Genomic DNA, 27,557 nt, shown 5'->3' with positions numbered 1-27,557 from the left:
CATTATTAAGCAGCCTACATTTTCTGCCAAAATGGGAAAGAAAAAGGATGTGTCGGCTGCTGAGAAGCAACAAATTGTGGAGTGTTTAGGTCAAGGCATGACTACAATCAACATTGTGCGATGATCAGGATGAAGTGTCTTGGCAATCAAGAAGTATGTAGCTGATTCACAGTACACACGTGTGCGTGCTGATAAGGGCAAATTGAGGACTCTTTCCTACAGGCAATTACGTCAGGTTAAAAGAGCAGCGGCAAAAAAGCCTTGTCATAGCAGCAGACAAGTTTTTGAAGCTGCTGGTGCCTCCAACGTCCCCCGAACAACAAGATGCAGGGTCCTTCAGAGGTTTGCAGCTGTGCATACGCCATCCTGTCGACCTCCTCTATCCACTTCACACAAGCAGAAACGGCTCCAGTGGGCTAAACATTACATGAAGACTGATTTCAAAACTGTTTTGTTCACGGATGAGTGCCGTGCAGCGCTCGATGGTCCAGATGGATGGAGTGGAGGATGGCTGGTTGATGGACACCCCACGCAAACACGGCTACAGCACCAACAAGGAGGAGGTGGAGTAATGTTTTGGGCTGGAATCATGGGGAGAGAGATTGTCGGCCCCTTTAGGATCCCTGAAGGCGCTAAAGATGAACTCCATAATGTATGTGGATTTTCTCAAACAGCACTTCCTGCCATGGTTCAAGAAGAAGAACCGTGTATTTCACAGCAAGATCATTTTTTTGCATGATAATGCACCATCTCATGCTGCACATAAAACATCTGCATCTCTGGCTGATATGGGCATAAAAGGGGACAAACTTATGGTGTGACCCCCATGCTCCCCTGACCTCTACCCCATTCAGAACCTCTGGAGCATCATCAAAAGGAGTGTCTATGATGGCGGGAGGCAGTTCACATCTGAGCAACAGCTCTGGGAGGGTATTCTGTCCTCATGCAAAACAATTGAAGCAGAAACCATCCAAAACCTGACAAATTCAATGGACGAGAGAGTTCAGAAGCTCCTTTCGAACAAGGGGTCCTATGTGAAAATGTAACATCACCTAGAATAAAGTTTTGAGTTGAAAACTGTTTGATTTCAGTTTCTAATAACCTGCTAATGCTTATAATTTCAAAAATGACAATTTTTTTGGTCTTTATTAAAATGAAAAGGTTGATCGAAAAGTTTGGGGGACCTAAGAGTGTGGCAACCCAGTAGTCATGATTACTTCGAATTCTGACAATATGAGGGTCATGTTGCAGGTAGTGCAGCAAGAAGGCACTTATGTGTCTTGCGCATCTCGGAGCCCCAAAATTATTTTCCGGGCTAGATGCAGCTAAAAATTATTATTAATTTTAAATCTGGTGGAGCTTAGTATAGATGGCCTAATAGGATCAGTGCTGCACACTGCTACAAAGCCCAAATTATTTTCCAGCCAAGATACAGATAAACATGATTAGTAATTTTAAATCTGGTGGAGCTTATTATAGATGGCCTAATAGAATCAGTGCTGCACACTGCTACAAAGCCCAAATTATTTTCCAGCCAAGATACAGATAAACATGATTAGTAATTTGAAAGCTTAAAATGGTTGGTAGGGTGATTTTAACCAATCATCAAGCTTTTACTCTCCCCAGGATGACACAGGGGTAGAAAAGTCGTTTCGGATCCATGATTTGTTCATCTTTATGAACGTGAGTCTGTCTACATTATCAGTGGAGAGCCGCGTGCGCTTATCTGTCAGCACACCACCAGCAGCGCTGAACACACGTTCAGACAGAACGCTGGCTGCAGGGCATGACAAGATCTCCAAGGTGTAAGTGGCTAGCTCCGGCCATTTATCCAGATTGGAAGCCCAAAAAGAGCAAGGGTCCAGTGACACAGTCGTGGCTTCAATGTTTACTTGGAGATACTCCTGTACCATCGTCTCTAGGCGTTGACTATGTGTCAGACTTCTTGTCTCCTGTGGCCTTGCAAAGGATGGGCTAAAAAAGTGGTGAAATGATTCCGCAAAATTGATGTTACCAGCAGATACTGTGGTTCTGTTACGGTTTGAGTGCTGAACACTTGACGGTCCCACGGTTGGCAAGTTGGAACTGTGAGATTCACTACGTGCACCACTGGTATTTTGTGGAAAAGCACATGTAAGATTCTGCAACAGTCTCTGCTGATACTCCTGCATGCGTGCATCCCTTTCTATGGCAGGAATAATTTCTGCAAATTTACTTTTGTACCGGGGATCTAACAGTGTGGCAACCCAGTAGTCAGGATTATTTCTAATTCTCACAATTCGAGGGTCATGTTGCAGGTAGTGCAGCAAGAAGGCACTCATGTGTGTTGCGCATCCAGGAGCACCAAGTCCCTGTTGTGTTGGTGGCGAGGTAACAATCATGCTTCCTTCCTCTGACCTCTCCCCCCAACCTCGCACAACAGAAATGTGATCAAGGTCTCCCTCATCTGATGAGTCTTCCATCAGTTCGTCCTCCACTTCTTCCTGGGCTCCTGCACTTTCCTCACTAGTTTGGCTGCTACCATGCGCCCTGGTAAAATCATCTCCCCCACCCTCACATGCCTGCCGCCCTGGTGCTGCCGACCGTCTGGACCTTGCAGATGTTAGCCCTTCCGCATACAACTCCTCCTCCTCTACTTCCTCCACCTCCTCTTGTGCCACCACCTGACTCCGAATTCTGTTTAACATGTGCTCCAGCATGTAAATCACCGGAATAGTCATGCTGATAATGGCATCGTCAGCACTAAACATCTTCGTCGCCATTTCAAAACTGTGCAGAAGGGTGCATAGGTCCCTGATCTGAGACCACTCCTCCAGCGTGATTTGCCCCACCTCTGAATCTCGTTGGCCCAGGCTATACGTCAGAACGTATTGCACCAGGGCTTGTCGGTGCTGCCACAGTCGCTGCAACATGTGCAGAGTTGAATTCCACCGGGTAGGCACATCGCATTTTAGCCGGTGAAGTGGCAGGCCCAACGACTTCTGTAGAGATGTAAGTCGCTGAGCTGCGGGATGCGAACGGCGGAAGTGAGCACACAGCGACCGTGCCCTCTGCAGAAGGCCATCTAGTCTGGGATAGTGGGCTAAAAATTGCTGGACAACCAGGTTCAACACGTGAGCCATACAAGGCATGTGTGTGACATTGCCCCGGCGAAGGGCCGCACCCAGGTTTGCAGCATTGTCGCACACGGCCTTCCCTGGTTTCAGGTCCAGTGGAGACAACCATTCATGAAATTGGTTCTCCAGAGCTGACCACAACTCCTCAGCTGTGTGACTCACATTTCCCAGACATTTCAATGTAAAAACCGCCTGATGACGTTGAGCCCTACTGCCAGCATAGTAAGGAGGTGTGCAGGATCCCTTCTGCGCAGTTAGAAAGCTTGTGGCATGACCAGACAGGCTTTGGGTGCAGGTGGAAGACCGAGAGGAGGTTGAGGAGGCAGAAGCAGTGGAGGAAAAATGACATAAAGAGGATTGACGCACAACTCGTGGGGACGGCAAGACTTGGACAGCAGCCCCTTGTCCTGCTGTCACCATAGTTACCCAGTGCCCAGTCAGCGACATGTAACGCCCCTGTCCATGCCTACTCGTCCAAGTGTCTGTGGTGAAATGCACCCTGTCACACACAGAGTTTCTCAAAGAAGCGGTGATGTTGTGTGCGACATGCTGGTGGAGCGCAGGCACACCTTTCTTTGAGAAGTAGTGCCGACTGGGCATCTGGTACTGGGGCACTGCGACGGACATAAGGTCTCGAAAATCCTCTGTGTCCACCAGGCGGAAAGGCAGCATTTCTGTAGCCAAGAGCTTGCAGATGGTGAAATTCAACCTCTTAGCTTTCTCATGGCTAGGAGGAAATGGTCTTTTACTTGTCCACATCTGAGGGACCGAGGGCTGGCTATTGTGCTTAGATGGGGTTGATAAGGGTGTCCCCGGCAAACTGCTGGTCTGTGAGGAAGATGCAGGCGGACATGTTAGGTTGCCTTGATCCAAAGGTGGTGCTATCGATGTCGGACAGCGCTCAAGACCAGCTGGTGTTACCACCTCCAAAGAAAATGATGACCTGCCAATCACGCTGGCTGTTGCGGGTAAAGAGGTGGCAGGTCTGCGCCCCAAAACAGGTGTGACTGCTGTCCCCCCAGTCACAGAGGATGAAGAGGCCGCGGATGCACAAGATATGGCAGACGGTGGTTGGCCCGGCCGGCTAGACCGCATTGTAGCACACTGAGCTTCCCACTGCAACTTATGCTTCATGTCCATGTGCCGGTTCATGCATGAAGTACTCAAACTATGTATTTTTTGGCCTCTACTTAGCTTTTGCTGACAAATGTTACAGATAACACGAGTTGGGTCATCTTTATCGATCTGAAAAAATGCCCAGGATATGCAAGGCTTAGCACCCATGCGACCTGAAGAGCCACCACGACTTGTGGTGAGAGGCAGAGTTGTGTTTGAGGATGCAGTTGTTGACGTGCTTCCAGTACTACGTCTCTGTCCAGGAAGGCGCAACCTGACCTCGTCGTCACTAGCATCTTCCTCCACCTCCTCTGCTGACCTCATCTCTTGGCTGACTGTGGGTTGACAGTAAGTGGGATCTCCGACCTCATCATCATCACCCTGTGCGTTATCACACCCGTCGTCCTCAGAGCCAACCTGTTCCTGCCCTGACAAAAAACTAAAGTTGTCGCTCCAATCAGGTATTTGAGTCTTATCATCGTCTTCCTCATTGTCTCCACCAACAGGAGTTACAGTTTGGGAATGAGGGTCTACATTATGGTCAGAACCTTCTGCGTCTGGTCCTGGATCCGACTCATAAAGATTCTGGGCATCAGTGCAGATCATTTCCTCGTCTGGATTCACAGAAGCGCTGGAGTCGACCTCTGATTCCCAGGCTATAGTATGAGTAAACAGCTCTGCAGACTCAACCATCTGTTCTACCTCATACTCAGATGGGCAGCTGGAGATTTGGGAGCTGTGAGGACACCTTTGAGGACTGGAGTATTTGTGATGTTGAAGTTGATGTAGAGGAGAGCCCACTTAAAGGAGCACTTGATATCCGTTGAAGCACCTGCTGTTTTTGTGCCTCATCTGGAATTTGTAGCGATTGGTGTGGCCGTAAGAAAGGGATCTTATCACATTGTCCGCTAAAAGAAGTAGACATTTTAGTTTGGCTGGAAGATGGTCTTTCTTCTGCACCTACCCCATGGACACAACCTTTTTTCCCCTTCCCAACACGCCTATTCCCCTTTCCACCAGCAGCAGGCCTTTTTCCACTCATTTTGGTGGTTAACTAATTCACAACTCTGGAGTTGTTTGCACAAAAAAACAATGGATGGTAACCGAGCAGAGCTGAGTGGCCAAACTGTGGTATTAGGCCAAAACTATTGGCTGGGTTAGATGCAGAAAAAAATTATTTTTAATTTGCAACCTGATGGAGGTCAGTATAGATGGACTAATAGACCAAGTCCCACACACTGCTAGAAGCCCAAATATTTTTTCAGAGCTAGATGCAGAAAAAAATTATTTTTAATTTGCAACCTGATGGAGGTCAGTATAGATGGACTAATAGACCAAGTCCCACACACTGCTAGAAGCCCAAATATTTTTTCAGAGCTAAATGAAGAAAAAAATTATTTTTAATTTGCAACCTGATGGAGGTCAGTATAGATGGACTAATAGACCAAGTCCCACACACTGCTAGAAGCCCAAATATTTTTTCAGAGCTAGATGCAGAAAAAAATTATATTCAGTTTGCAACCTGATGGAGGTCAGTATAGATGGACTAATAGAATGATGCTATGCCCAAAAGATTTTACTTCACTAGGTGCAGTAAAAAAATTGGTATTCTATACACAGGTGGTATATCTTGCAACACAGATAGGCTACTCCACTGACTAACACACTCTGCAATAGGCCAAAAAGGATTAGCTTTGCTAGATTCAGCCAAATGCTGTGAAAAAAACTTGCACAGCACTGGCACAGACCTGCCTGGCAAAAACTGATAGGAACTGATGTAACCTAGTCCTGAAAAGGACTCCAATTACAATTAGTCTTTACTCCCACAATCTATCTATTTAAGAGCACAGACCTGCCTGATAAAAGTCGTAGGAAATGCTGTAACCTAGTCCTTAAAAGGACTGCAATCACAACTATTCCCTACTCCCAAGCTATCTGTATATTTGTGCGAAAATTGGCTTGAAATTAACAAGGTATAGCGCACACAGCAACAGCGGTGCCGTCTAACACGCAGCTGCAGCAGTGAGAAAATGGTGGCGACGGGGAAAATGGCTTGGTCTTATAGGGCAAGGACATGTGACATACACTGCCAATCACACATGCCCTTGCTTGTGTGAAAAAAAACACTTCGCTCCGTGTGTGCGCTGCTGATAGGCTGACAGATTGCACCTCCCCACTGCAAATGCGGGAAAGAGAAAAAAAAATGGAGATCTTCATTGTTCCTGCAGAGATCCATCCCCTGCCCCTCCCCCCGCCCCGCTGTACACTCAAACTGCGTATTAACATTAATTTTCATCATTACTGAGAAAAAATCCAGTTATGATTTTGGTGCACGAACAGTTATCGAACATAACCTCGAACAGCCGAATTTTTCTCAAATTGTTCGTGTTCGCCGACCGGCTCGAACACCGCCCAAAACAGCTCGAATTTGAGATTGGCGAACAGTTCGAGTAGAACAACGCTCATCTCTAGTAATAAAAAGGAAATTTGAACCGTGGAAGAGGAAAACCACAGTTCTAGTTATCTGGCCTACACCAGAATCTTTTAAACAGATATATTTGTGTCCGAACAGTCAGCAAGACACTCAAACTGTTTTTTTTTTTATGCAAAAAGGTGGATTACTCCCAGATTTGAACCATGGAAGAGGAAAACCACAGTTCTAGTTCTCTGGCCTACACCAGAATCTTTGAAACAGATATATTTGTGTCTGAACAGTCAGCGAGACACTGAAACTGTTTTTTTATGCAAAAAGGTGGATTACACCCAGATTTGAACCGTGGAAGAGGAAAACCACTGTTCTAGTTCTCTGGCCTACACCAGACTCTTTTAAACAGATATATTTGTGTTTGAACAATCAGCGAGACACTGAAACAGTTTTTCTATGCAAAAAGGTGGATTACACCCAGACTTGAACCGTGGAAGAGGAAAACCACAGTTCTAGTTCTCTGGCCTACACCAGAATCTTTTAAACAGATATATTTGTGTCTGAACAGTCAGCGAGACACTCAAACTGTTTCTTTTTATGGAAAAAAGGCAAAAAAGTGGATAATACAGAGATTTGAACCATGGAACTGCAAAACCACAGTTCTAGTTTTCTGGCCTACACCAGACTCTTTTAAACAGATATATTTGTGTCTGAACAGTCAGCGAGACACTGAAACTTTTCTTTTTTATGCAAAAAGGTGGATTACACCCAGACTTGAACCGTGGAAGAGGAAAACCACAGTTCTAGTTATCTGGCCTACACCAGAATCTTTTAAACAGATATATTTGTGTCTGAACAGTCAGCGAGACACTCAAACTGTTTCTTTTTATGGAAAAATGGCAAAAAAGTGGATAATACAGATATTTGAACCGTGGAACTGCAAAAACACAGTTCTAGTTATCTGGCCTCCACCAGACTCTTTTAAACAGATATATTTGTGTCTGAACAGTCAGCAAGACACTGAAACTGTTTTTTTTATGCAAAAAGGTGGATTACACCTAGATTTGAACCGTGGAAGAGGAAAACCACTGTTCTAGTTCTCTGGCCTACACCAGAATCTTTTAAACAGATATATTTGTGTCTGAACAGTCAGCGAGACACTGAAACTGTTCTTTTTTATGCAAAAAGGTGGATTACACCCAGACTTGAACCGTGGAAGAGGAAAACCACAGTTCTAGTTATCTGGCCTACACCAGAATCTTTTAAACAGATATATTTGTGTCTGAACAGTCAGCGAGACACTCAAACTGTTTCTTTTTATGGAAAAAGGCAAAAAAGTGGATAATACAGATATTTGAACCGTGGAACTGCAAAAACACAGTTCTAGTTATCTGGCCTACACCAGACTATTTTAAACAGATATATTTGTGTCTGAACAGTCAGCAAGACACTGAAACTGTTTTTTTTTTATGCAAAAAGGTGGATAACACCCAGATTTGAACCGTGGAAGAGGAAAACCACTGTTCTAGTTCTCTGGCCTACACCAGAATCTTTTAAACAAATATATTTGTGTCTGAACAGTTAGCGAGACACTGAAACTGTTTTTTATGCAAAAAGGTGGATTACACCCAGATTTGAACCGTGGAAGAGGAAAATCACAGTTCTAGTTCTCTGGCCTACACCAGAATCTTTTAAACAGATATATGTGTGTCTGAACAGTCAGCGAGACACTCAAACTGTTTCTCTTTATGGAAAAAAGGCAAAAAAGTGGATAATACAGAGATTTGAACCGTGGAACTGCAAAACCACAGTTCTAGTTATCTGGCCTACACCAGACTCTTTTAAACAGATATATTTGTGTCTGAACACTCACGGACACACTCAATTTTTTTTGGGGGGGGGGAAATACCAAAAGGTTAATAAGACGGGTATTTGTACAGTCTGACTGAGGAAAAATAAAAAAAGAGGATTTAGATGAAAAAAAAGGATTTTTCCTTGCCCCTGAGACCTGGGGCTAAGTCTAGCAATTTGAAAAGCAGCACACAGGACTGTAATGCAGTGTTTGTTGGTATAACCACTGCGTCTCCTATACAGCCTGCCTGATATCTGGGATGGATATTAGTCCTGAGAAGGACTGTTTGTTTGATTTTGCAGGCTTTAGAGACCCTACACTATCTATTTCGCAGTATAAAGCTCTCCCTAGCTCAGCAGCACTCTCCCTACACCGTCTGATCTGGAGCGACTGTGTCCAAGATGGCGGCGCCCGGTTTTAAATACTCGAGGTGACGCTGTGCGGCCAGCCAATCACTGTAATGTCCACAACCAACATGGCTGCAGCATTACAGTGACTGTCTGGCAATCCCTGCATGTTCATTGGCTCTGTAAAGAGCGCCAAACATGCAGGGCGGAGACCCAAGCTCCCACCCGAGTAACCCGGAAATATTCGGTGCACGCCGAACATCCCGAGTAGTGAGATGCTCGGGTGAGTACCGAGCAGTGTCGAGCATGCTCGCTCAACACTAGTACAGTCCCTCTAATTTTCCCAGAGGAGGTGCAAAAGTGTTTCTTGGATATGTATACCAACCGGACTTCAAATTCCAGTGTCTGCATCCCTTGGAGAACGAAATATTTAATTACCACCGGAATAGCAAGCTCCAGACAGGGAATAATCATCTTCCCAGGAAATAACACTTGTTTCCAAAATACCCGGGGGATTGGGAATTTCTTAGGGAATTTCACACAAGGTTACTGTGGGAATTACAGTACTATAGAGGGTACAGAGGCCCAGGACCAGAAACAATCTCTGAGTGACGTTTACTGGATTTGTGGTGACATGAAGATTAGGACTAGACTGGAGGGCAAATGAACTGGGGAATGTGCCTTAACTAAAGCAATAATGTCTGTTTACCTTACAGTGCCTACAAGTAGTATTCAACCCCCTGCAGATTTAGCTGGTTGACACATGCGGAATTAACTTGGCATTGTGACATTTGTACTGTAGATCAGCCTGGAAGTGGGAAATGCACTGCAGCAAATTTTTTATTTTTTTTTTTTTAAACGTTAAAAGTTAATTCAGAGTGTAATTTATTATTCAACCCCTCAAACCACAAGAATTCTGTTTGGTCCCCCTAAAGTATTAAGAAGTAGTTCAGGCACCAAGAATAATGAGCTTCACATGTGTGGATTAAAGATCTGTTTTGCCAGCCTTTTCTGACTATTTAAGACCCTCCCCAAACTTGTGAACAGCACTCAGACATGGTCAACATGGGAAAGACAAAGGAGCATTCCAAGGCCATCAGAGACAAGATCGTGGAGGGTCACAAGGCTGGCAAGGGGTACAAAGCCCTTTCCAAGGAGTTAGGCCTACCTGTCTCCACTGTTGGGAGCATCATCCGTAAGTGGAAGGCTTATGGAACTACTGTTAGCCTTCCACGGCCTGGACAGCCTTTGAAAGTGTCCTCCCGTGCTGAGGCCAGGCTTGTCCAAAGAGTCAAGGCTAACCCAAGGACAACAAGGAAGGAGCTCCGGGAAGATCTCATGGCAGTGGGGACATTGGTTTCAGTCAATACCATAAGTAACGTACTCCACCGCAATGGTCTCCGTTCCAGACGAGCCCGTAAGGTACCTTTACTTTCAAAACGTCATGTCAAGGCTCGTCTACAGTTTGCTCATGATCACTTGGAGGACTCTGAGACAGACTGGTTCAAGGTTCTATGGTCTGTTGAGACCAAGATCGAGAACTTTGGTGCCAACCACACACGTGACGTTTGGAGACTGGATGGCACTGCATACAACCCCAAGAATACCATCCCTACAGTCAAGCATGGTGGTGGCAGCATCATGCTGTGGGGCTGTTTCTCAGCCAAGGGGCCTGGCCATCTGGTCCGCATCCATGGGAAGATGGATAGCACGGCCTACCTGGAGATTTTGGCCAAGAACCTCCGCTCCTCCATCAAGGATCTTAAGATGGGTCGTAATTTCATCTTCCAACAAGACAACGACCCAAAGCACAAAGCAAAGAAAACCAAGGCCTCGTTCAAGAGGGAAAAAGTCAAGGTGTTGGAGTGGCCTAGTCAGTCTCCTGACCTTAACCCAATTGAAAACTTGTGGAAGGAGCTGAAGAATAAAGTCCACATGAGACACCCAAAGAACCTAGATAACTTGGAGAAGATCTGCATGGAGGAGTGGGCCAAGATAACTCCACAGACCTGTGCCGGCCTGATCAGGTCTTATAAAAGACGATTATTAGCTGTAATTGCAAACAAGGGTTATTCCACAAAATATTAAACATAGGGGTTGTATAATAATTGACCCACACTTTTATGTTTAAAATTTAATAAAATTCAACTGAGCAACATAACTTTTTGGTTTGTAAGATTTATGCTTCTGTTCATAAAACCTACTCTCGTTTGCAGTTTGAAGGCTCTAACTTATTTGCATCTTATCAAACCAGCTAAATCTGCAGGGGGTTGAATACTACTTGTAGGCACTGTATATCTGAGTCCCAGGAATCCAAAGAAGAAATAAAGGCTGCGTTTGCAGGTACATACAGGGCCAAGAGAGAAGTTAACCCCAAAGGCAGTCTTGACCCACATATATATATTGATGTTCTCGGAGTGCCTAGGGGGGTGCCAGACAAATTCAAGGCCCGAGACCAAGTGAAGGTGGGATTTGAGTCCATAATACCCATACTAACCGTTAACAAGAACGTAGATTGGATAAATTACATATATTATAACCAACAAAGATTTGTCAATTACACCAAAGATGCCTTACAAGGGATAGCTGACCAACTAGCACCCACATCTACCATGCCCTTCCAAAACAGAATAGCTCTGGATATGTTACTTGCAGAAAAAGGAGGGGTATGCAAAATGATAGGTGAGCATTGTTGTACTTATATCCCAGACAATACCGGCCCCACAGGGAAAGTTACTAAGGCTCCCAAAAAATTGACAAATTTAAGTGAAGAACTGGAAAGGAATTCAGGTGTGACTGATCCCTGGGATAAATATTGTTCTTGGATGCGAAAATGGAAGAGTTGGTTAATCCAAGGGGGAATTATTTTACTAAGTGTGATAATTCTTATTAGTGTATTGCTAATCTGTGTGATTCCCTGTGTCAAGAGGTTAATTGCCAAAACTGTAGATGCAGCAGCACCTGTCAGCGTCTTTTCCGAAGAATCTAATGAAGAGGCCTATGAACAAACAGTTCCCCTTAGAACAAAGGTGTTGCACCAAAGAGATTACCGGAAGTAAATGGGTTTGTAAAGTTAATATCCATATTTCTGTGTTAGGGGTGGCCCTCGATTACCCAGTCACTAGATCTTTTAGGGTCTCCATCCCTTTCCTGTAGGTCTCCGTTTGAGTTAGATTTAGGAAATGTCGGTGGGTCCGTCTAAAAGGGCCGGGGCGCCCGCCACATCATAGGGTTCCAGAATAGTCTTAACATAGGGTCCATTCCTTCTCCCCCTCTGATTTTTAGCATATGGATATTAAAAGCAAATAATTGACTTTAGGGGAATCTGTCAAGGTAAAATATATATATTATAGAAAATCAATTAGTTTATTTTAATAGATTACCTAATCAGTGTGAATTAATATAGAGATGATGGAATAATCTATGTGTATGTATGCAAATATGTATATGCACATAGATTATGTTAATAGTTAATGAATATATAACTAACAGTTTCTGTTCTTATTGTAGGCATGAACAACTAAATGATTTCCTGGGAATGACGTATGCATGTGCATTGCTAATAACAGAGAGATTCAAGTCGAGTTGGCAAAGATGGCGCTGAGAGACGACTTCACCCCTCCCATCAGAATTCCTAAGGCGTTATTGAGGCCAAGAGATACATGGAAGAGCAAATTGCAGTGTGCCAAGTTATCAGAAAGAGCATTGAATTTTACTAATCCCACCTAGGTGTAGAATACTATATAACCCCATGTCTACGTAATAAAGTATTCCATTTTGCGTGGTTCAGTCTCTGAGTGAAGTTTTTTGACCAGATAAGCAAATTTGGGTGATCAGCTTCTTTGCATGCACTCGGACATCTTTAATTTGGAGGAGAGCAGTTACCTAGTGTATCTTAAATTGGTGAAACCTCCACAGTATAAAGAACCACTACACTGCCCCCCTTATCAAATTGACATATGGTTAAGTCTGGATTGTGTTGGAGTTCTTGTATTGCTCTAAATTGGTCACTGTTCAAATTTTTATAAGCCACTTGCATTTTAGTGGCATTTGTTCGTGAGGTAATCTTAAATCCCGTTCAACTAAGGTTTGAAAAGTATCAAGAAACGGAACTCAAGATTGAATAGCATAATAGCTGAGATTTTTCGGGGTGACAGTGATATCATTGTCTGTAATTTGAAAAACAGAGACATTTTCATTCTGTAAATTTTGCAGCATGGTTACAGCGTTCAATTCAAGAAATGATAAAGAAGTTAATTAATTTGGTGCTTGCGTTGGATTTAATTGGTGACTCTGGCGTCCATATCAGAAAAAAAGTGTCTTTTCACTGTCAGTAGTCTGGTAAATTTATTGACATCTTTTATGGCGTTAAACAAATCAAAGCTTTGACTTGGGACAAAGTTCAATCCCTTACTTAAAACCTCAGTTTGAGTTAATGACAGGATCACCGGAGTAAGAATAACAAAACTTTGTGTGTCTAATAGCATTAATTTCTCTTTGCATTCCTCTTTGAGTAATGTCTCCAAATGCCCTTTTCCCTTTGCTTCCATTTAGTGATGTTACTCGACCAGGAATGCAAAGGGAAATTACTGCTATGACAATACTTGGCTTGGTTTGTGTGAGTATTTTTGGTGAAACACTTTAAGCAGTTGAGGAACATTGATAATTTCTACAGGTTCTCAGGAGTTATCTTCAGGGCCGTACCCTTGGCACTTTATTAAGTACTGCAACTTGTTTCTGAATATTCTGGAATTGAGGACATTTTCAACGGATCAGGAGGAGGTAGACAACACCCTGGAAAAGGATTTGGAACACATGGCTTTTTTTAGTAAGGAGACATGGAACACTGGATGTATCTTCATTGCTCTGGGAAGTTGAAGTTGAAAAGCTACTGAGCTAACTTGTCCAATTACACTGCGTGCAGAATTATTAGGCAAATGAGTATTTTGATGACATGATACTTTTTATACATGTTGTCCTACTCCAAACTGTATAGGCTTGAGAGCCAACTACCAATTAAGTAAATCTGGTGATGTGCATCTCTGTATTGAGGAGGGGTGTTGACTAATGACATCAACACCCTATATAAGGTGTGCTTAATTATTAGGCAACTTCCTTTCCTTTGGCAAAATGGGTCAGAAGAGAGATTTGACGGGCTCTGAAAAGTCCAAAATTGTGAGATGTCTTGCAGAGGGATGCAGCAGTCTTGAAATTTCCAAACTTTCCAAACTTTTGAAGCGTGATCACCGAACAATCAAGCGTTTCACGGCAAATAGACAACAGGGTCACAATAAGCGTGTTGTCCAAAAAAGGCGCAAAATAACTGCCCATGAATTGAGGAAAATCAAGCGTGAAGCTGCCAAGATGCCATTCGTCACCAGTTTTGCCATATTTCAGAGGTGCAACGTTACTGGAGTATCAAAAAGCACAAGGTGTGCGATACTCAGGGACATGGCCAAGGTAAGGAAGGCTGAAAAACGACCACTTTTGAACAAGAAACATAAGATAAAACGTCAAGAATGGGCCAAGAAATATCTTAAGACTGATTTTTCAAAGGTTTTATGGACTGATGAAATGAGAGTGACTCTTGATGGGCCAGATGGATGGGCCAGAGGCTGGATCAGTAAAGGGCAGAGAGCTCCACTCCGACTCAGACGCCAGCAAGGTGGAGGTGGGGCACTGGTATGGGCTGGTATCATCAAAGATGAACTTGTGGGACCTTTTCGGGTTGAGGATGGAGTGAAGCTCAACTCCCAGACCTACTGCCAGTTTCTGGAAGACAACTTCTTCAAGCAGTGGTACAGGAAGAAGTCGGTATCGTTCAATAAAAACATGATTTTCATGCAGGACAATGCTCCATCACATGCATCCAACTACTCCACAGTGTGGCTGGCCAGTAAAGGTCTAAAAGAAGAAAAAATAATGACATGGCCCCCTTGTTCACCTGATCTGAACCCCATAGAGAACCTGTGGTCCATCATAAAATGTGAGATCTACAGGGAGGGAAAACAGTACACCTCTCGGAACAGTGTCTGGGAGGCTGTGGTGGCTGCTGCACGCAATGTTGATTGAAACCAGATCATGCAACTGACAGAATCTATGGATGGAAGGCTGTTGAGTGTAATCGTAAAGAAAGGTGGCTATATTGATCACTAATTTTTTTTGGTTTTGTTTTTGCATGTCAGAAATGTTTATTTCTAAATTTTGTGCACTGATATTGGTTTACCTGGTGAAAATAAACAAGTGAGATGGGATTATATTTGGTTTTTATTAAGTTGCCTAATAATTCTGCACAGTAATAGTTACCTGCACAAACAGATATCCTCCTAAGATAGCCAAATTGAAAAAAAGCCCACTCCAACTTCCAAAAATATTAAGCTTGGATATTTATGAGTCTTTTGGGTTGATTGAGAACAAAGTTGTTGATCAATAATAAAAATAATCCTCTAAAATACAACTTGCCTAATAATTCTACAGACAGTGTATTTTAAAAGGACCAATGCATTTTTGACCCAGTTTTGGTGAGGGTATATGGAGTTTCAAATTTTTGGTGGAAAGCCATACTTCATCACCCACTTGGAAGCCTGAAGAAGGTCTATGAGACGTATCTGCTGCTTCCTTTTATTTCTCCTGGGCAATTCTTAAAGTGTTTTTTAATATTTCCAGATTCTGTTGCAGGGATTGTATTCTGTTGATGACAGCATGGATAGGCGTCTCTCTTGGAAAATTAGGAAGGATAATTGGTTGGTACCCAGAATTTGCGTAGAATGGTGTTTGTTTGGTTGAAGCATTTTGATAATTGTTGTATGAAAATTCTGTCATAGGAAGCAAATCGACTCAGTCATCCTAGAGATGACAAATGTAGCATCTGAGATATTGCTCTAAGATTTGGTTTGTGCATTCAGTCTGACCATTAGATTGGAGATGGGATGCAAAAGATAAGCTGACATCAATGTCCAATACTGCACAAAATACCTATACTAACTATAAACAAGCAAATCTCTCCCTGACTCAGCAGCACCTCTCCCTACTCTGCCTGATTCCGGGGTAGACTGTGACGAGTATAGCGGCGCCAGGGCTTATATAGATCTGGTCACTTACTTTGGACCCATTGAAGCGCCGGAAGGCAGCGAAACGGCCGTTGTCCTCTTTTTTCCTCTCCCCTGCACAACCTTCGGGGTCTCAGTCCGATGCTGCACGCTGATGTGCTCCGCACACACAAATAAAGGAACATTTTAAGAAGACTGGGTGAGTGCTGATTTTCTTTCTACTTTTGCCTGTGGTTCTTATATAGATCTGATGACGCTGTGCGGCCAGCCAATTACTGTAATGCCCACAACCAACATGGCTACGGCATTAAGAGTGCGTGGCAAGCAATCCCTGCATGTTTATTGGCTCTCTAAAGAGCGCCAAACATGCAGGGCGGGGACCTGAGTTCCCGCCCAGGCAACCCGGAAATACTCGCCGAGCTTATCGAGCACCATGATGCTCGGACGAGTACCGAGCAGTGGGGAGCACATTCTCTCATCACTAGTATCTACCACTATATGGTCACCATATGGCAGTAATATCAGTGTTGGTCTTCGTATAGAGATTATCTTCAGTAACAGCGCGGTCATCTCCTGAGGTTCTCCTACATCCTCTATTAGGGATTACCTGGTTAGGGGCCCACTTACAAGTTTGCCTCTGCATTATCATTTATAAGAGAGCCTTCTAAGTTCTATACACATACCATGATTAAGGCTTATCGCTGAAACGTGTCAGTCTGTGTTTCTTCTTGGATTTCTACTGGTGTCTATCATGTTTTAATTCATCCTTATTTGGACCAATAATAAACTCTATTTTTTAATACACTTTTTCGCTGGAGGATTTCCCTTCTCTTTTTGCTTCCATTCATTCTCGTTCCAGACTAGTACGGCTCTGGGTGATCAACTCACAGGAAATCAGGTTTTGCAGTAACGTGGTGAGCTGACTTTTCCCTTCCTATTCCCCACTGTTCACACAAGTTTTGCCCCCACCTGAACCAAAACCCTAGCTACGCCTCTGACTGTAATGCGACAACCAACATGACTACGGTATTACAGTGACTTTCAGGCAATCCCTGCATGTTAATTGGTGGCCTAATATGCGCTAAACATGCAGGGCATGGATTCGAGCTCCCGCCGAACCTTCAAAAAATGCTCACCGAGTAAAGAGCAGCCCGAGCACTGTGATGCTCGGGTGAGTTACGAGTAGTGACAAGCACGCTCGCCCATCACAACAGGAAATCTATACAACATTTTTAATTGGAGGTATTTACTAATATTATTATTATTACACTTACTACATATTGGGATAGGATCTTGGTCTAAACACAGGCACAGGTCTAAACCATCAATGCATCATAATATCACTGCAGTATGTGGTGAGGGACTACAACTCCCAGGGAGTGACAGTGCAGGCATTGATCATGTAAGTAACCATCTCTGTGTGAATGAGACCTTTACCCCATAAGATTTACCAATAGTGCAGCTCTCATGCCATACATAGCATTTACAGAAAGGCTACTCCTCAACACATATGATGTCCCTGCGATCTATAAAGTTTCCTCCTCCCCACACACAGCATACACCGCATATACATTTACATTAAAGCTGTTCCCATAACATCAGCTTATAGAGGATAAAACTGCCCCATACTTACCACATATAGCAAAACAAAACAAACATACTTCTCATCTCTCATATCCTCCCTGACACACAACCATAAACAGCTATTCAAAACTTTCAAATCTCTCCTCCGTCCCCCAGGACCTTCTCCCTCTCCTCTCATCTCAGCCAAATACTTTGCCTCATTCTTCAAGCAGAAGATTGATAACATCAGACAAAGCTTTTGCCTAAAGTCCCCACAGCCCCTCCTCACACCTACTCAACCATCCTCCTCCAAAACCAACTTCTCCACCATTACGGACGATCAACTCTCTTCTTTATGCTCTAAATCAAACCTAACCACCTGCGAACTTGACCCAATCCCATCCCACCTCATCCCTAACCTCACCACCATCTTCATCCCAACCCTAACCCACCTTTTCAACCTGTCACTAACAACTGGTGTTTTCCCCTCATGCTTCAAACATGCCTCGATCACACCCATCCTCAAAAAGCCCTCCCTTGACCCATCCTCTCTGACTAGCTACCGCCCCATATCACTTCTCCCTTACGCCTCAAAACTACTGGAACAACACATCCATTCTGAATTGTCCTCCTCTGCGCTGCAATACACTTCAGCTGAATTTGTGTCAGAGGGCACACATCCAGCTGAAATATTTGCTGGCATTGGCGGAAAGCACACTCATCTGGCTCAGTCACTGTGGAGACCACTGCAACTGCGGTAGCTATGCCCCTGGGTGTGTATTTATGCATGTAATGAAGTGTGAGTGTATTAATTTACTCACCTACCACTGCTCTCTCTGGGATCCAGCGCTGTTCTTCTCCTCTTCTGAGTGATGTCACCCATCTGCAAACGCTCCAGTCACACTGTGTTCTGTGTAAGCCAGAAGTGGCTTTTACTGTAAGCATATAGAGCATCAGAATGACTCTCAAAACGAGGCTCCATAGACTTACATTGTAAAAGAGACTTCAGACTCACACACAAAGTATAGAGCGATCTGGCTAGTCACAATTCTGGTGATGTCACTCAGAAGTGAAGCAGAAAGGGTTGGACACCGGAGAGTGCAGCGGTAGGTGAGTATATTAATACACTCACACTACATTACATGCACATGTACATGTACACAAATTTACAAAAAAATTATAGATTGGAGTGCATCTTTAAAGACCGACCTGACCAAAAATGAGCAATTCCACTGCTACGATGTGTAAACTGGGACTTGGGATGCAACAGCGCAGAAGAGGACGTAGTGTTAGCGTAACCAAAAATTGTTTATTACTAGTGTTGATCGAGCACTAAAATGCTCGGGTGCTCGAAGCTCGGGCTGAGCTCGCCGTGATACTCGGGTGCTCGACCCGAGCAACGAGCCCAATGTTAGTCTATGGGAGACCCGAGCATTTTTGCGGTGGCACCCCCGGCAGTCTTTTAAAAGCCTAACAAGTGCCCAAAACGATAGTGACAGTGCTCAAATGACATGGGGACAGGATGGGGATCGCCCCAGGAAGCATTTCTAACCCCCAGGTCACTGCTGTCAACAACGTGGTCAGAGGTATTAAGCCACTTTTACGGGCTCACAATAAAACGTTCAAAAACGAAACTGAAACTTTTTTCCTGTGAAATATGTTAAGGAATTTCTTTTCCAGGGTAAAGACTTGTGTATAAGGTAAAATAAATAACCAAAAACAAAAATACTCCTCCACACCTTGGGCTATGTTCACAAGTAACATTTTTTATGCGTTTTTGCACTTTTGTATTGCTTTCAACTGTGACAAATGCATTAACCGGGAAATGTCATTTTAACATTTTACAACCTTATCTGGCCATGTGCTGTGTGACACATACATAAAGTGCTGAAAAGACATGGGAACAGCATGGGGAAGACCCCTGGAAGCATCTCTGACATCCAGGTCACTGTCTAAAAGTGTGCCCATCATAAGTGATCCTTGCCGCATCAGAAGATGCAGACTTGCAACTATCCCCGTACAAGTTCTAGTCCCAGGGCAGTGTTCAATTGTACCTCTCCCATTCCTTGCAATACAAGCGCAAGTATGCAGCCTGCCACCCACCCACCCCCAGGCTGCAATACTATACTGCTTGCTTGCTTGCACTTGAAATTGGGCCTTTTAGGCATGTGGAGGCGGAATCTGGAATCCACGTCATGGCTGCGTTGGCGGCCTGGAATCCATACTCAGTCCCCAGCCGCCCGGCGGCCGGGTGTCCATGCTCGGTCCCCAGCCGCCCGGCGGCCGGGTGTCCATGCTCGGTCCCCAGCCGCCCCGCGGCCGGGTGTCCACACACGGTTCCCAGCCGCCTGAGGGCAGCCGGGTGTCTGTAAACGGTCCCCAGCCGCCCCTATTTCTCCTTGGAACATCCCCCCACACACTTTTCTTAGCCCGGCCTGCTTTAGGCAGCATTGGACGAGCCCACCAGAGAACCAGATTCCTCTGGTGGGCCCTGGTTTCTCCATCAGGGGAGTTGAGAGTGCCAAGGTGAGGAGCATGATGATGATGACAGAAGTTAGCATCTGCTTTGTTTTCTTTTAATGCAAGTGTAAGTGTGCAGCCTGCCACCCACCCACCACCAGACTGCAATGCCATACTGCTAGCTGGCACTTGAAATGGGGCCTTTTAGTTTGGAGGAGGCCGAAGCTGGCCACTACCTCATGGCTGCTTCGGCAGCGAGGTATCCATACTCAGTCCCCAGCCATCCCTATTTGTGCTTGTGTGCCTTATACATAAGATTAAGCGCGTATACCAAAACATTACCTGTGCCCTCCCCAGAGCATTTAGTGGGAAGGAGAGCCTATTCCGCTGTAGGGTGTGCATGCCAAACCCCTGTTCATGGTACATGCAAAGATGCCTCCCACCCTGCACCTGTCGTTGCAGACTTGCAACTATCCCCATTCAAGTCCTTGTCCCAGGGCAGTGTTCAATTGTACCTCTCCCATTCCTTGCAATGCAAGCGCAAGTATGCAGCCTGCCACCCACTCACCCCCAGGCTGCAATACCATACTGCTTGCTTGCTTGCACTTTAAATTGGGCCTTTTAGGCATGTGGAGGTGGAATCTGGCCACCACGCCATGGCTGCGTCGGCGGCCTGGTATCCATACTCAGTCCCCAGCCGCCCGGTGTCTGGATGTCGCCGCTTGCTCCCCAGCCTCCAGGGGGCGGCCGGGTGTCCATACTCGGTTCCCAGCCATCCCTATTTGTCCCGGTAACCTTTCCCACACTTTTCTTAGCCTGGCCTGCTTTAGGGCAGCATTGGCCGAGCCCACCAGACAACCAGACTCCTCCGGTGGGCCCTGGCTTCTCCATCAGGGGAGTTGAGAGTGCCAAGGTGAGGAGCATGATGAGGATGATAGAAGAGAGCATCTGCTTTGTTTTGTTGGAATGCAAGCGCATGTATGTAGTAGCAGCTAGGCCTGAGGTGGTCAGCGTTTTGGCGCATATCCTACCTCCTCCGAGGATTGCTGGATGTTTTCCTGCTACTATCCAAGTTCTATGACTCCCGTTAAAACAAAGCTTCAGGTGATAAATGATGGATGAGGTAGTGGCAAAGGAGAAAGAGCTGGAGGAACAGGGACCATTCACATCAATATCAGGCCAGTCAACCAGATATGTCTTGTAGGATATGTTTCTGTAACAAAAGGAGCAGTTCGGCTACACAGTTATAGTGCATACAGTGAGTGCAATGCCTACCAAAAATTTCGAGGCACTCAAATGCCCCTTGGAAATGACATGGAGGTCAGAGGGCCTTAACTAAACCTTTTTTTCCATTTATAGCAACTGGGTCTCCTGTGCACTGTTGGCCTAAGCAGTGAATGGACAGCTTTCCAAAAATTATGAGGAACTGCAATTCCCCTTACAAGAGCCATGCAGTACAGCATATTACAAACCTAAGTCCCATTATTGGGGAGTGGGTCTCCCATAGGATTTGCTTATGCCTTCCAAGCAAAAGCTTCCAAAAATTAGGACGGAGCAACTTGCAATGCCCCTTACAAGAGCCATGCAGTACAGCACATTACAAACATAAGTCCCATTATTGGGGAGTGGGTCTCCCATAGGATTTGCTTATGCCTTCCAAGCAAAAGCTTCCAAAAATTAGCACGGAGCAACTTGCAATACCCCTTACAAGAGCCATGCAGTACAGCAAATTACAAACATAAGTTCCATTATTGGGGAGTGGGTCTCCCATAGGATTTGCTTATGCCTTCCAAGCAAAAGCTTCCAAAAATTAGGATGGAGCAATTTGCAATGACCCTTACAAGAGCCATGCAGTACAGCATATTACAAACATAAGTCCCATTATTGGGGAGTGGGTCTCCCATAGGATTTGCTTATGCCTTCCAAGCAAAAGATTCCAAAAATTAGGACGGAGCAACTTGCAATGCCCCTTACAAGAGCCATGCAGTACAGCATATTACAAACATAAGTCCCATTATTGGGGAGTGGGTCTCCCATAGGATTTGCTTATGCCTTCCAAGCAAAAGCTTCCGAAAATTAGCACAGAGCAACTTGCAATGCCCCTTACAAGAGCCATGCAGTACAGCAAATTACAAACATAAGTCCCATTATTGGGGAGTGGGTCTCCCATAGGATTTGCTTATGCCTTCCAAGCAAAAGCTTCCAAAAATTAGGACGGAGCAATTTGCAATGACCCTTACAAGAGCCATGCAGTACAGCACATTACAAACATAAGTCCCATTATTGGGGAGTGCGTCTCCCATAGGATTTGCTTATGCTTTCCAAGCAAAAGCTTCCAAAAATTAGGATAGAGCAACTTGCAATGCCCCTTACAAGAACCATGCAGTACAGCATATTACAAACATAAGTCTCATTATTGGGGAGTGGGTTTCCCATAGGATTTGCTTATGCCTTCCAAGCAAAAGCTTCCGAAAATTAGGACGGAGCAACTTGCAATGCCCCTTACAAGAGCCATGTAGTACAGCATATTACAAACATAAGTCCCATTCTTGGGGAGTGGGTCTCCCATAGGATTTGCTTATGCCTTCCAAGCAAAAGCTTCCAAAAATTAGGACGGAGCAACTTGCAATGCTGGCGCCCTGGTGGTATAGTGGTGGTGGAGGCTGAGGATAAGGAGAAGAACATAAAACAGCCGAAATGAGGAAGCGTATACTCATGTGTGGGTGTGAAGCGGTGCATGTGAATACACCTCCCGAAATAACACAGTGGATTTGACTTTATGTTACTCTGCTGTCATTTGGTTGTGATGAGAAGTCTGGCCTAATCCAGCCCTTGTTCATTTTGATAAGGGTCAGCTTGTCAGCATTGTCAGTTGACAGGCGAGTGCGCTTATCAGTTATAATTCCCCAGCAGCACTAAAAACACGCTCCGATAACATGCTAGCAGCAGGGCAGGCCAGGACCTCCAAGGCGTACAGAGCGAGTTCATTCCAAGTGTCCAGCTTGGATACCCAATAATTAAAAGGCACAGAGGAATCACGGAGGACGCTGGTACGGTCGGCAAGGTACTCCCTCACCATCTTTTGAAACTTTCCACTCCTTGTGAGAGTACCCCGTGCCTCAGGGCCTGTAAGCTGGGCGGGTGTCAGAAATCTGTCCCAGAACATTGACAGTGTTCCCCTGCCTCTGCTGGATTGGAGTTGCATCTCTCTCGCCTGTACACCTTGGTTGGGCAACGAACTGTGACCTCTGCCGCTAGCGTGTTCAGATGGGAATTTTTTTAAGAGTTCTGCAGAAAGGGCCTTCTGGTACTGCCCCATTTTTGTAGTCCTGTCCACCTCTGGAATAAGATAGTGAAAGTTCTCCTTGTAGCGGGGGTCTAAAAGTGTCACCAACCAGTAATGACTGTCACCCAACATTTTGACAACGCGAGGGTCACGGTTAAGGCAGCGTAACATAAAGTCAGCCATGCGTGCCAGACTGGTAATGGGCAAGATTTCCGTGTCCTCACCAAGATGACGACTGACCATGCTCTCCTCCTCCTCCTCCTCCTCCCCCCTGTCCTCAGGCCACCCACGCTGAACCGCCGGTATGACACTTGTACAGGTACTACCGTCTACAGTGCATGATAGCAGCTCCTGTTCTTCCTCCTCCTCCTCTCCCTCATTGTCCCCCAATGCACATTGGGATGAGATGAGGCTGGGCTGTGTGTAATCGCCCACTACGGCTTCTTGATCCATCTCATCATACTCTGGCTACAATGCCTCCTCTTTAATTCTCTGCTGAGAGCGTTGCAAAAGACAGACAAGTGGGATGCTGACACTAATGATGGCGTCATCACCACTCACCATCTTGGTGGCCTCCTCAAAGTTTGTTAGGATGGTACATATGTCAGACATCCAGGTCCACTCCTGAGGTCTTAGGTGTGGAGTCTGACCTGAATATCAACGGCCTTGTTGCATCTGGTACTCCACAACTGCTCTCTTCTGTTCACAAATTCTTTACAACATGTGGAGGGTAGAGTTCCAATGTGTGGGGACATCACACACCAGTCGGTGTGCCGGAAGCTGCAAATGCTGCTGCAATACAGCAAGGTCGGCGGAAGCTGTAGCCGACTTGCGAAAATGAGCTGACAGGCGGCGTACTTTCACGAGCAAATCTGGCAACTCGGGGTACGATTTAAGAAACCGCTGAACCACAAGGTTAAGCACATGAGCCAGGCATGGTACATGTGTGATCTCACCTCGCCTCAGAGCCGCCTCCAGGTTACGGCCATTGTCACACACGACCATGCCGGGATGTAGGTTCAGCGGTCTCAGCCACAGATCTGCCTGCTCTTTCACAGCTGTCCACAACTCACAAGCAGTGTGAGGTTTATCACCTAAGCTTATGAGTTCAGCACAGCCTGTTGCCGCTTGGCGGAGGCAGTACTGCAGTGCTTCCAGCTTGTAACTGATGTGGTGATATCTGAGATGGAGGCTGAACATGAGGAGGAGGAGGAGGAGGAGGATGTGCAGGAGCTATATACTGTGGGGGCAACTATGACTGACATAGGGCCCGCAATCCTCGGTGTGGGGAGGACGTGTTCCGTCCCAAGGTCCGACTGGGTCCCGGCTTCCACTATGTTTACCCAGTGTGCCGCAGAGAGATGTACCGTCCCTGGCCACAAGCACTTGTGCACGTGTCCGTTGTCAGGTGGACTCTCCCAGTAACTGCGTTGTTGAGGGCACGGCAGATGCTTTGGGACTTGTGTGCTTGTGTAGTGTGGGGATGGCACACCGGGCAAAATAGTGTTGGCTGGGGACTGAGTACCGAGGGACGGCCACTGCCATAAGATTGCGGAAGGATTCCGTCTCCACCAGCCTAAAAGGCAGCATTTCCAACGCACGCAGTCGTGAAATGTGCGAATTTAGGACTGTGGCCTGTGGGGCGTTAGCTGCGAATTTCCGCTTTCGTTCAAAGGTCTGGGATATGGACAATTGAACGCTGCGGTGGGACGTGGACGTGGACGTTGATGCTGTTTCTTGAGAAACTGCCATAACAAGTGAAGACTGAGAGGAGGGGGCATCTTTACATGCAGTAAGGACAGGGGATTGCCTTGCACACACAACAGGGGGTTCTGTTGCACGCACAACAGTGGAAGAAGCAGTGGTGACACCCGCTGACACTGGTCGTGGACCCTGGGTTTCGCCCCACAAAGTCGGGTGCTTTGCTGCCATGTGCCTGATCATGCTGGTGGTGGTCAGGCTGGTAGTTTTGTCACCCCTGCTGATGCTGGCATGGCAGGTGGAACATATGGCCTTTTTGGGGTTATCAGCAGAGTCTTTAAAAAAATTCCAGACTCTGGAAGACCTACCGCTTGTACTGGCAACGTCCCTCATGTTGGTGTTACGGGAAATGGTTGCCCGCCTTCTGTCTGCGGCCACCACACTGCTTCTTCCTGCCTGTTGGGGTACTCTGCCTCCCTCCCCGTGTGCTGCTGGCCTCACTCTGCATGTCCTCCTGCCACGTTGGGTCAGTTACTAGATCATCCACCACCTCCTCCTCTTCCACTTGCGCACCACGATGCTCCTCCTCACTTCCTGGCAATTGTGTCTCGTCATCGTCCACCTCTTGTGACAAATTGCCAGCGTCGACTTCCTGTGGCCGTGGCTGTTCAAATATTTGGGCATCGCTACATGGGATCTCCTCTTCCACCACTTCAAGCGTATCAGGCGAGGGGCACAAATATGGAAATGGACCAGTGAACAGCTCTTCAGAGTGACCAAGTGTGGGATCAATTGCTGTCTGACGACACTCGGCATGGTGGGAGGAAGGAGCATCAGGGTGAGGAGGAGTATGCGGTCGAGACCCACGGCTACTAAGAGTTGACCGTGTCGAAGACAGACCGGAGGTGGTGGTGCCCAGGTAACTGGAAGTATTATCTGCTATCCAATTAATAACCTGTTCACACTGATCAGTTCTCAATACTGGTGTTGTTCTGTGCTTCCCTAGTAATTCGGTCAAGAAGTGGGAGCGAGAAGATGTGGCTGTTGGTTGTGGCACATTTTCACCTTGGCCACGGCCCTGTCCTCTACACGAACCATCACCAGAACATCCACTTCCACGTCCCTTGCCACGCGCCTTGCCCATTGTAAAGGAAGTAAAATAGCTTACACTTGCACTATCAATGGAAAAAGGGTAATAAAAAATAGATTAGAACCGTGGAAGAGGAAAACCACAGTTCTATTTCTCTGGCCTACACCCGACTCTTTTAAACAATCTGAACAATCAGGGAGAAACTATTACTGCTTTTCTTTACGTAAAGAATACCAAAACCTGAATAATAGAGAATTTTTACCGTGGGATGCCAAAACCACAGTTATTGTTTACTGGGGTATACCAGACTTTTTTAAATAGATATAATTGCGGCTGAACAGTGAGCAACACACTCAAACTGTTTTTTTTTAGATACAAATGGCCCAAAAGTGGATAATACAGAGGCTTGAACAGTGGAAGTGCAAAATAACACATCTGTTTCTCTAGCCTACACCTGACTATTTTCAACAGATATATTTGTGTCTGAAAAATCAGAGACAAGCTTTTTTTTTTTGGGGGGGGACACCAAAAGGTTAATAAGACGGGTATTTGTACAGTGTGAAGGAGGGAAAAAAAAAGAGGATATAGATGAAAAAAAAAAGGATTTTTACTGTCCCCTGAGACCTGGAGCTAAGTCCAGCAATTTCAGCAACAGGAGCAGCACACAGGACTGTAATGCAGCGTTTGCTGGTATAACCACTGCGTCTCCTATACAGGCTGCCTGCCTGATATCTGGGATGGATATTAGTCCTGAGAAGCACTGTTTGTTTGATCTGGCAGCCTTTACAGACCCTACACTAACTATTTCGCAGTTTATATCTCTCCCTAAATCAGCAGCGCTGTCCCTACACTGTCTGATCCGGAGCGACTGTGTCCAAGATGGCGGCGCCCGGTTTTAAATACTCGAGGTGACGCTGTGCGGCCAGCCAATCACTGTAATGCCCATAACCAACATGGCTGCGGCATTACAGTGACTGGCTGGCAATCCCTGCATGTTCATTGGCTCTGTAAAGAGCGCCAAACATGCAGGGCGGAGACCCGAGCTCCCGCCCGAGTAACCCGGAAATGCTCGGTGCTCGCCGAACATCCCGAGTAGCGTGATGCTCGGGCGAGTACCGAGCAGTGTCGAGCATGTTCGCTCAACACTATTTATTACTCTAAAACAGCAATTTGAATTATTTGGTTACAAAATTAAGCAAGCTTAGCAGATTATTAGAGTGCAATAAAATGTTTACAATTTACAAGTAAGTCGCTTCTGCGAATAGAAGCAGCAGTAACAGTTCTAACAATTAAACCCTATCATCCAAGGCATTAGACAGTTAAAATAGATAAAAATGTTGCTATTCTAGTACTCTGTCCCATGGTGTGTCACAGTCAATCATATACCCGTCGCCGTCATTACCCTGCCGCTCTGGTGGTAATGACAAACGCCGTCCAGGCCCTTACTGGAGTCTTGGCTACTACATCGTTAGGCCACTAGTCCCTTCTTGGTGAGTCGCTTATAGCACACGTTCCGCTGGCTGCCTCTGTCTCCTGAAGCACGGCCTCTGTC

The 27,557-nt window shown here is 45.7% G+C and overlaps 1 protein-coding gene and 1 long non-coding RNA gene across 4 annotated transcripts in view; one reads left to right on the top strand and one right to left on the bottom strand.

Annotated features, from left to right (window-relative positions):
• LOC141172420 (uncharacterized) overlaps positions 1-12,621 on the top strand; it is a 104,543-nt gene extending 91,922 nt beyond the window's left edge. The window contains exon 3 of the long non-coding RNA XR_012252470.1: positions 12,367-12,621. This is a non-coding gene — a long non-coding RNA (uncharacterized lncRNA). The remainder of the gene's footprint in view (positions 1-12,366) is intronic.
• The window catches only part of LOC141172419 (NXPE family member 1-like), a 358,423-nt gene that overhangs the window by 219,058 nt on the left and 111,808 nt on the right, over positions 1-27,557 (bottom strand). The gene's annotated exons all lie outside the window — the stretch shown is intronic.

The sequence above is a fragment of the Phyllobates terribilis genome, unplaced genomic scaffold (assembly GCF_046119375.1).
Source record: "Phyllobates terribilis strain yellow unplaced genomic scaffold, ASM4611937v1 Scaffold_12__6_contigs__length_324123572, whole genome shotgun sequence".
NCBI lineage: Eukaryota > Metazoa > Chordata > Amphibia > Anura > Dendrobatidae > Phyllobates > Phyllobates terribilis.
The sequence above is the reverse complement of the archived record's forward strand: the minus strand, read 5'-3'. Positions and strand labels throughout refer to the sequence as shown.